This window comes from Mixophyes fleayi, chromosome 6 (genome assembly GCF_038048845.1).
Source record: "Mixophyes fleayi isolate aMixFle1 chromosome 6, aMixFle1.hap1, whole genome shotgun sequence".
Taxonomy (NCBI): Eukaryota; Metazoa; Chordata; class Amphibia; order Anura; family Limnodynastidae; genus Mixophyes; species Mixophyes fleayi.
Genome location: NC_134407.1, coordinates 46,310,944 through 46,322,322, shown reverse-complemented (window position 1 = coordinate 46,322,322; position 11,379 = coordinate 46,310,944). Strand labels below are relative to the sequence as shown.

General features: G+C 40.6%; 1 long non-coding RNA gene across 4 annotated transcripts in view; it reads left to right on the top strand.

Moving 5' to 3' along the window:
* The first annotated feature begins 317 nt into the window (after nt 1-317).
* The window catches only part of LOC142161110 (uncharacterized), a 49,772-nt gene continuing 38,710 nt past the window's right edge, over nt 318-11,379 (top strand). For 2 of the 4 annotated variants that reach the window (XR_012693346.1, XR_012693345.1), the window contains exons 1-2: nt 318-2,941; nt 8,771-8,948. This is a non-coding gene — a long non-coding RNA (uncharacterized LOC142161110). The remainder of the gene's footprint in view (nt 2,942-8,770; nt 8,949-11,379) is intronic. The other 2 variants (XR_012693348.1, XR_012693347.1) reach the window with 2 other exon arrangements.

The following is an 11,379-nucleotide window of genomic DNA, read 5'->3' as shown; positions in this document are numbered from 1 at the left end:
GGGGGGAATTCATTTGGCCGCATTACTGCCGAAAGTAACGCGGCCTGCGCACTGTTACCGATATTACGTAAATGGTGCGCGTAATTACCGTTAATACGTTAATTTCAACGTTGGATTTTTGCTGGCAGCTCAGAAAGCAGGGTTAAAATTACCGCACTAATGGTAGTACCTTTTTTTGCGGCGCTATTCTGGGGGGAATTGAGTTTCCCCCTTTGTGGCAGATTGAATTCCCCCCTTACTGTTAAATGGTAACTGAATAAATAAGCTTAATATGTTTATTTGTTTTTATTATTATTCTTTACTCATTTTAGGGTTTTTTTGTTTGTGTTTTTATATATTAATATTTTCTAAATAAGTCTTAACAATAGCAATGTTTGTCCAATGCATTCTTGATTTCAATTACTGTACGTGTCCTAAAACCTAATTGCTGAGAGACAATTCAATGAATTGATCATACTTTAGTTTTTCCTAATTTTACCTTTGTCTTCATCTCTCCAATTTCAAAGTACATCCAATTATTCTGGAAATCCTCTTATTCTTAAAAGTTGCTGTTGTGAATATTTTTGATAGATATTATGTCCGGTCTTTATCTAATGTTTCTGTGTCTGCTGTGCGAGTCTCATATGTTCATGGTTAGCATGCACCATTTGAGATCATGCCGCTTTTCTAACATGGCACTGCTGTTTTAGACACAGGGTTTGTTGTGCCACCTGAGACCACCAATGCCTAGGAGGAATTTGGTGCCGCTGGACTTGAACTACAAACACTGGGTTGCAGCAGTGCAACCTCTGTAAATTGAACCACATGCTCAGTTTACCACCTACTGCACCTTTTTTATTATCAGTGCAGACCTACATCAGAGAAATGGCCTAATGGCCTGCTAGTAATGAGTTGCCAGCAAATGAGGTTACAGTTTCAGGCCTATATAAGCAGCTTCCTTTAAACAGCACATTGTCAGTTTATTGAGCTTGTTTCTGTGAACCAACATTCCATATCTTGTACCTTCCGGGTTGCCTTCCTGTGTTTGACCCTGGCTTACAGTTGGCCACCTCTCTGGCTCCCAACCTTTGGCTCTCTGGCGACTAAACTCTCTGGCTCGCGACCCCTGGTGATTCTGTAGACTTGCGATTACTTGTGTCTGACAATAAATATTGTAGGGGCAAGACACCCCTATTATATATATATATAATTTCAAAGGTGTAATTAATAATGTGGAACAACAAAGGCAGATGGAGGAAACAAGCTATAAATCCTGATATATGACAGCAGGCCAGGCCCTAGAGCTTTTCATGGTCAGCCACTTCCTTGATGCCTTTTAACACCCTTATCATTTCTGTAAGGAATATATAACCATAGAACGGGTATGTATCCAACCCCTTTAACTATCCAACCCATGAGAAGCGGCACCTCTATACAATTACCGCATAACACATTGTTGTGGGAAAAAACTGGCCACAGACTTTATTATATAACACTTTTATAATGTAAGGGGATGGGCATTCCATGCAACTCAATGCCCCATGCGTTTCAGTTAACCTTCTCAATTCCACCAGGAGAACCTTTCATAACTGCCATCAAGACCTCCCAAAAATTAATAGGATATTATTATTATATTTTATTTATAAGGCACCACAAGATCTTAATTGACCTCTGAATATTCTGACAATATTTATATAGGGGCCGATTCAATTTGGCCACATTAGTGTAGGAATAACGTGGCGCTAATTGTATTGCCGTTAATACGGTAATTTTAACCTTTATTTTTGCTTGTGGCCCCTTTTCCATAACAATTACAACAGTTCAACAGACTTATTATTGCTGTGCCCATAACCTGACAAATGGGTAGGCAGGGTAGTATTGCCTCCACGTACATGTTTGGAAAGAGGAGGTGGAACGATTGCACCCAGTGTCCGTATATGACGCCATCCACCCCCTTTCTTTCCCCTCATTCTGCTTTTATGGCGTACCCTTGGAACTTATTCAGGTCCCGTGAGATTTGGCTCAAATTTCAGGGAAAGACTTGCAGGTCTGAGTCCTAGACTTGCAAGACTTCACCTGTTTAATGAAGAGCAAGAATGGAAACTGATATGGTCATGCACCACTTGATCACAGGTGAGATTGTTCCCTATATTTATTAAAATGTAGATGTAAATGCAACCTGTTATACATTTATTGATGTATTTACGTGTAAAATTTGTACTGAAACCAATCTGATCCTTGTTTTCATTTTCTACCTTGTGTGACGAAATGAGTTTAATAACACCTTAACCAGCCTGTCCCTCGTTTCTCACAAAATGTGGATTATGACATACTTTTTATAGCCCTGGCTTTTGTTCCCCAGCTCAACAGAGTACAACTGCAGTGTCTAATTACTTGTGAATAAGTGTACATTGTAGCTCATTGTAAATATGTATATTGTATATTGTTGATATTGCAGTGAAACTGTTATTCGTTGTTCTTAAAGTGAAGCCAGGTGGGTTATGGTTAAGGATGATATTCCAGGATACAGATGAGGGGGCTGTAGCTACATCCATTCTCCCCCACCTTTCTCTACAGGAGTCAATAAAGAGCTGGGGACCCTGTGACATCACAAAGTAGTGTAAGGGGTTAATTTTAGGAGGGGCTGACTGCTAACTTACCTTTGGAGGTGGGGAGGCCAATTAGTATCCATTGTTCTCCATAGGACTAGTACAGACATTTTGTTTTTCCACCCCAGCAGGGGGCTTCTGTGGAAGCACATCTCATCTCCACTACCCCCTCCAAACTGCTGATCCAGCACTCACTAATGTTTAAAGAGGGAGAGAGCCAGGGGTTTGTCCAGAGAGGTGATGTTCATTCTGTGATTTAAATCCCGGAAGGTGCAAAATCTGGTGTTGAGTTTCCGTTCTCTACCAGTGAAATAAATTGACAGATCAATGGGTCATCAAGTCAGGACAACTAGGTGACTATAACTCCTTAAGCTAGTGGTGCAAGGGATAGATAATGTGGTGAACCTGCCTGACATTTATTTACTGTGTGTATATAATATTCTAGTGATGGATTGCTTTTATTACAATAAATGTATTGTTTTAGTTTCTAACTGCATTTGCCTGAGTGACTATACAAACCTTCTTAAGTACTGAGGTAGGTTTCCCTGGTATAGTAAGGCACTCCTGGGTGGCCAGCCAGCGTGAAGTGGGTAGAAATGGGCCAGAGAACCCGGTATCTTCACACCTTGCCAGAGAGATAAAAGATCAATGTTATTGGTTGTTGTGGTTCAAAGCAAAACTACATCTAAATACAGTAGGAGTAAACATACTCGCTTACTTTTTGGATGTCCAGTTCGGGAGAGAAACAATGGGATTTGCATCTGTCAGGCAGGCACCGTCTCCGCACTGACACTAAGTGCAGATGACGGGCGCCTGTCTCTTCTCGATAGCCGGGTCACGTTGCCTAGCAACAGGATGCTTCCTTGTTTCTGTTCGGGGTACACTGCATGTGCATGTGCAGAAGACATTGCGTCCTGTTGTTATGCAAAGAGACGTTTCCCTAGTTCACCACCTCCAATCTGGGCACACTATAATATATATAAAGAAGCCTCTGGCACCATTAGGGTGCCAAAGTATTAGTTCACATACCTGCTCCAGCACCTTGTTCCTGTATCCAGTATCAGCTCCTGTTTCTGACCCGGCTATCTCTTTTGACTCCCCCTTTGGATTATGATTTGGTACCTTGCTGCTAGTTCCAGTTACTGACTTTTGGCTCGCTCTGACTATTCTATGGATCTCCCCGTATACTTCGCTACCTGGCTGGTTCTGACCCAGATTGATCAACAACGCCTACTCCTGTCGCTACACTGGTGGCTGACTTGGAGAACTGCGACCTGCACACCCTCTTGCAGCAAAGCCCAAACTCCCTTGCAGGCGTCCCTGGTGAACATCGGGGGTGTGTTAGACTCTGCACCTCCCTGCTTAGCAGCACAAATACCGGCTAGTGATCACTCCGCATCCGCGTGACAGCATCACTGCACTTTGGGGGAGTGGGACCATGATGACACCATTTGAAGGCCCCACCCACTTCAGAAGATAGTGAAGCGTGATCCTATTAATTGACTTGACAAGTATTTTTAAGTGTTGAAATTTTTACAGCCATTAAAACTTCTGGGCCTCATTTAAAGTTAAGCAAATCCATCTAAAAGGTGTAAATTTACATCTGCATAAACTCTATTGTGATGCAAGGGTTATAAATGCAAATTTTTTTGCAAGCATGTAATATAATGCCTGCTTTTGCATGTAGCACAGAAATACTGAGCAACTTTATTATAACTCTGATTTACAGTTGAGCTAGGATGCACACTCTTACAACTCTGTCTGCCCACACATTTGTAATGTGCCACCCTGCAGCACAACATGGTTTTGTAAAGGTGTAAAAGTGCATATTCTAGCAAGATTTACTCCTAACTCTAAATTAGGCCCTCTCTGTTCTGAAACACAAGTAGTGACAAGTTGCATACGAAACACCTTCTCCGTCACATGAGGGCACTTCAGCCTGCTTTTTTTTAGCTGAGGCAGTTTGTTAAAGTATTTCTCCTTGAATAGTATGGGCCTCATTTAGAGTTTGAAGCAGAGCAAAAATAATAAAGGAGCAAATATGCTCTTGGACAAACCTTGTTGCAAGGCAATGAGTTCAAATGCATTTAAGTTTTTGCATACAAATTGCATACTGGACAGCTTTAATTTTGCACTGCAATTTAGAGTTGGACATGTCTCCTCCCAACTCTAAATCTGTCCATTTTAAATCTGACACCCCTGCAGTGCAATATAGTTTTGCCAAGGTGCAAATTTGCTCCTTTTATTGCTTTTCCCTAAACCTAAGTGGGGAATTCAGATGTCCGTGGAGTGCCTCTGGAATGGTCAGAGGGGCAATCTGTAGCAATGTAACATCGCAGATTTTCCTGCGCAACTTTATGGGGTTTGGGGTACTGTAGTACCCAAAAATGTGTCAGATAATTGTTTGAGAACCATTTCGTTGCTTCAAACCTTCATGTTTTTTCTGTTGGATGCATACAGTTTAGTGGGCAAAATAATGTAGAATGCAGAAGTCCTAGAAAGAGCTGGCTTTAGCTTTAGAACAGAAGTAGCTATGCATATTTGGCGTATGATTTTTGTGTGATGGCTCCAATTTTTAGCAGCCAAAAGGGATGTAACCTGCCTGGAAAAGGGACATGCTCTTGAATTGGTTACATGGTTTCAGCAGAGTTGTGGCCTGTTTAAAAATATAAGGAATTTTGGGTGGTATGGCAGTGCAGCATACATCTGAAATAATTCTGAAATAATTCTAATGAAGCCATGCAGTACATATTCAGAAGTGCTCACAAAACCCTTTATAGTGTTTCCTTTGTTATGGCCCAACAATAGAAAATCTAAAAAAGGAAGTATTTGTCACACATTGCACCAGCTAACCTGCATTTTGGTCACTGTTCTTACCTGTTTCACTTGGTTCTCACTCCCTGCATCCACTTGCTGGTCTGAACTGAGCATGCACACACCTGAAGGTAAGTGTATCAAGGTGCGATTTTGCAAAATCAGCGATTTTCTCGGGAGGGTTGACACTCGCAGATGTATGAACTTGAGATTTCATGTCAAATCCTGAGTTGTGTTTCTGTCAAAAGCGCTATTTCCAAAATCGATAGAGATTAAATTCCCGACTGTTTGCCACTCCAGCTATACAAGTCTGAAATGTATGAAGCTGCAATTAAGCAAACTCTCCTCAGTTTGCTTTAAAACACGCCAGTACAACATTCTGCACTCTAGCAGCGTGTTCAGTAAACACATCACTGTTACACTGTCTGACTGTACAGCCGGAGGTCCCAGCATCTGTCAAAACTGTTAAAAATAGATAAAAGTAAAAAAAAAAAAAAAAGCGTGGGCCTTCCCCCTGCCTGGCCACTATTAACCCTATTGCTGCCTGACTACTGCTGGTTACATGAAAATTGGGGGGAAAATTTGCGTGGGGTCCCCCCGAATTTCACTTAACCAGAACTAGGCAAACCAGACTAGGGTGGATGGCACTATAGCAGGGGGACAGGCGTCAGGAGTCCCCCTGCCATAATGACAACCAACCCCAGGCTGTTCAGCACTGGGCTGGATTCCCTAGGGAGGGGGGTCCACCGAAAAAAACGAGCACGCCCCCTTCTAGGGACACCCAGCCCAGTGCTGAAAGCACTAGGGCTCTTCCTACACCCCTGGGCGGTGGGTGTAGGGTAATAACGGCGATAAAAGTAAGTTAAAAACAAATGGACGCCATTTTGTTTTATGGAACTACAAGTCCCAGCCAGAGTGCCATAAACAGTGTGGGCATGCTGATACTTGTATAACTACAAGCACCAGCATACCCATGGCAGCCAGGGCATGTTGGCACTTGGAGAACCACAAGCCCTGACACCCACGGCTGGCTGGGACCTGTAGTTCCACAAAAGAAAATGTTAAATAAACCACCACACCCTGTTTACAACCACATATATTTAATAGAAATAGTAAAACACCAATAAAGACACAAAACACCCTCATTTATACCACATACTTTTATTAAAAATAATAAATCCCCAAAATACTCACCACTAATGTTTTCATCTGTGTCAGCAGCTTTTAATCCTAAACTGTCTGTAAACCAAGTCCCAAAATAATTTGTATCCAGAAGTCCTGCTTGAAATGTCCCAAAATGATTTGTAAATCCAAAATCCCTACTTGAAATGTCTTCTATTCTTCTTGGGAAAAAAGTCCCCCTTATTGCTTGAAGTCTTCTTATCTTCAGCCAGAAGGGCCCCAGATTTGTAAGATCCCATCCGGAACATGTTTGTTTACAAAAAAAATAAAATAATGGGAGACGCCGCAAACAGCTTCTACAGTGTAGAAGGTCCGATACGCAATGAACTTATTCATGCGCAAGGTCTGTTTATAGTATTAGGGGATTTTCCCACGCTGTCGCTGAAGATAAGAAGACGTCAAGCAACAAGGGGGCCCTTCTGGCCAAGAAGAACTGAAGACTTCAAGCAACAAGGGGGCCCTTCTGGCCAAGAAGAACTGAAGACTTCAAGCAACAAGGGGGGCTTTTTGCCCACTGTTTCTTTGTGCTGTACCCTCTCAAGCTCCCTAAGACTGAACTACTGATCTTTGTCACCCTCTGCTAGCACTCTTCCATTTGACTATTATTATTCTAGCAATGTTGATAGCACTGGACTATTATTTAAGGGTCAAATTTGATTCTTACATTAAAGCTTTCTCAAAATCCTGTCACTTCCACCTCAAAAAACATCTCTACATCCATTCTTATCTTACTAAAGACACTGCCAAAACATGATTTCATGTCCTTTCTATTTGCCACATTGATTCTTGTAGTTTTTATCTAACTGGCTTATGGCTGGTAGTTATTCAATCCTTCTTGAATGCAGGCAGATACTAGACAAATTTTCTCCTTACTATTTTACCAATGGCAAATGTCTGATACCGCAATGGCTACTTAGGATTTAATCAAAACTTTTGGTTCTCAAATCAAGTGCCATAACTGCCTAACTCTTATTTTTTATTACCATGTAAGACCGTTCCCAAGTGCCTTGATCTGACAAAGACTTATAACAGTAATACTTCCACATTTCATACTACTATTAACTAGTATTTTCCACCTATCTTATTCCTATGTAATGCCCTCATTGCACTCACATTTATTGTTATTGTTATCACTATTATTATTATTGTTATTATTATTATTGTAGACTTGTAAGATATTCATCCCAAGGTACTCTTACCCGTGCAGCTGGTTCATTCAGCATTCCTAAGAACTTTCAATTATAAACACATTCATGTGTGGCTGGTCCATTGTTCAAAACATAAAACATGCCTAAAATATTATATATATATATATATATAAATAACAGTGGGAACTGTGAACACTTGCACTTTTAACCATGGTATAAGCAAGTACATTATAGTTCTGTATGTAAAAGATATCCTGTATAAGGTTCCTTCAATAAATGCAGCAATTCATGTTTCCAGGTCTATGCTGCAAGGTGGTCAGTCCTAATATAATGGTCCTCCCGTGGTAGTCCTCTATCACCTCCCCAAAGGACGGGTGGCAGTTATACAAGTCTCCGGCAATAAAGCGATCAGGACATAGCTCGAGCATGCGCATGCACAGTAATGTTGGCTTAAGCTTGTACTCGGCTGTCACTAATTCATTGGCTTCACTGTCAGCCGGCAGGCTTAGGGGAGTGGTGCGTACAATACGCAATCTGCGGAAATGTGGCTTCTTGTGCATCAGTGAGTAAAAAAGTATAATGAAAATCTAACGTGTTTCACCCCAATAGTTGTGTGGCTTCCTCAGGGAGTGTTGAATGTAAAATGTTTTAAATTAAATAAAAATGTTTTTTGATCTGGGAAAGTAATTCCTAGCACCACAGCATGACAGGGATTAAACCCTGATGTCTAAGGGTACGTATTTAAGTAAATTAAAGTAATAAATGTAAATATGTGTGTCTAGGTGCTGCAGCGCTGGTAGTTAACCAGCACGCAGTGCTAACATGGTTAACTAGTAAATAAGTGTAAAAGTTAAATAACATTGTGTAATGTGTATTGGCGCTACAAGTAGTTAATGGGTGTGCAGCAAGGGTTTATTCCCGGCGCCAGGCACTGAGAGTGTAACTATGTGTATTTAAAATGTATGTGTAAAATGTCTAAGTTTAAACTGTTAATGTATAAAAATATTAAAATGCACTTATCTTATGGTGGTCTGTCAGAGGGACTTCTACAGCAGCCTCCTGGAATCAGGAGGTGCAGCAGGGGCGGATCCAGTATGAAAAGGGCCGCCGACAGTGCGATGGGACCTTGCCTCTAAACTCAGAACAAAACTGTTATAGACCGGAACAGGGACCGGAAGTGACATGAACCTCAAACCCCTCTAAACATCTAATAGAGGTCAGTTACAGGTTTGAGTCGGTTGGTTATTTTCTACTAAATAATGAAAAAAAGAAACATGAATACAAAAAGGATCTATATACTATTGAACAATAAGAAAAGGAATAAGAGAAAGAGATAAATATAATGAATAAAGAATAAAATAAAAAAAAGAATAAGAGACAATATTTAAAGAATAAAAAAGAGAATACATATTAATGCTATTTAATTATACAATAAGGATTATATATTAGGGATGTGCACCGGCGACTTTTGAGGTCTCGTGTTTTGTGTTTTGGATCCGGATTTTCGTTATTTTTGAGGTTCGGATTTGTCTCGCAAAACACTTGACGAAAGGTCTCGGTTCGGATTTAAGGTATTGGATTCGGATTTTTTTTGAAAAAAACATAAAAAGTTTAAAAATCAAGTTTTTGGGCTTATTTTCACTCCTAGGCTATTATTAACCTCAATAACATTCAATAACAAGCATTTCCACTAATTTACAGTGTATTCTGAACACCTCACAATATAGTTATTAGTCCAAAACGTTGCAACAAGGTATCTTTCTGGACTGCGTAGAGGAGTGGGTCACCACAATATATTATAAACCCTGAACTTTTATGATTCGCACCAATAATTGTACCTGGACTGTGTAGAGGAGTGGGTCACCACAATATATATTAAAAACCCTGAACTTTTATGATTCGCACCAATAATTGTACCTGGACTGCGTAGAGGAGTGGGTCACCACAATATCTTAAAAACCCTGAACTTTTATGATTCGCACCAATAATTGTACCTGGACTGCGTAGAGGAGTGGGTCACCACAATATATTAAAAACCCTGAACTTTTATGATTCGCACCAATAATTGTACCTGGACTGCGTAGAGGAGTGGGTCACCACAATATCTTAAAAACCCTGAACTTTTATGATTCGCACCAATAAATGTACCTGGACTGCGTAGAGGAGTGGGTCACCACAATATATATAATAAGAAAACCATCAACTTGTATGATTCGCACCAATAAATGTACCTGGACTGCGTAGAGGAGTGGGTCACCACAATATATATTAAAAACACTGAACTTTTATGAATCACACCAATAAATGTACCTGGACTGCGTAGAGGAGTGGGTCACCACAATATATTAAAAACCCTGAACTTGTATGATTCGCACCAATAATTGTACCTGGACTGCGTAGAGGAGTGGGTCACCACAATATCTTAAAAACCCTGAACTTTTATGATTCGCACCAATAATTGTACCTGGACTGCGTAGAGGAGTGGGTCACCACAATATCTTAAAAACCCTGAACTTTTATGATTCGCACCAATAATTGTACCTGGACTGCGTAGAGGAGTGGGTCACCACAATATATTAAAAACCCTGAACTTTTATGATTCGCACCAATAATTGTACCTGGACTGCGTAGAGGAGTGGGTCACCACAATATCTTAAAAACCCTGAACTTTTATGATTCGCACCAATAATTGTACCTGGACTGCGTAGAGGAGTGGGTCACCACAATATCTTAAAAACCCTGAACTTTTATGATTCGCACCAATAATTGTACCTGGACTGCGTAGAGGAGTGGGACACCACAATATCTTAAAAACCCTGAACTTTTATGATTCGCACCAATAATTGTACCTGGACTGCCTAGAGGAGTGGGTCACCACAATATCTTAAAAACCCTGAACTTTTATGATTCGCACCAATAATTGTACCTGGACTGCGTAGAGGAGTGGGTCACCACAATATCTTAAAAACCCTGAACTTTTATGATTCGCACCAATAATTGTACCTGGACTGCGTAGAGGAGTGGGTCACCACAATATATATTAAAAACCCTGAACTTTTATGATTCGCACCAATAATTGTACCTGGACTGCGTAGAGGAGTGGGTCACCACAATATCTTAAAAACCCTGAACTTTTATGATTCGCACCAATAATTGTACCTGGACTGCGTAGAGGAGTGGGTCACCACAATATATTAAAAACCCTGAACTTTTATGATTCGCACCAATAATTGTACCTGGACTGCGTAGAGGAGTGGGTCACCACAATATCTTAAAAACCCTGAACTTTTATGATTCGCACCAATAATTGTACCTGGACTGCGTAGAGGAGTGGGTCACCACAATATCTTAAAAACCCTGAACTTTTATGATTCGCACCAATAATTGTACCTGGACTGCGTAGAGGAGTGGGTCACCACAATATCTTAAAAACCCTGAACTTTTATGATTCGCACCAATAATTGTACCTGGACTGCGTAGAGGAGTGGGCACTGGGCACCACAATAAAATATATAAAAAACCTTCAACAGATCTGCATTACACTACACATACGGCTGCTCCTCCATCCTCTCCATCATATACATGTTGGAGTTTTAGCGTGTGACAACCTCTTGTTTTTGATAATGTCAGTGCATTTTGAATATTTT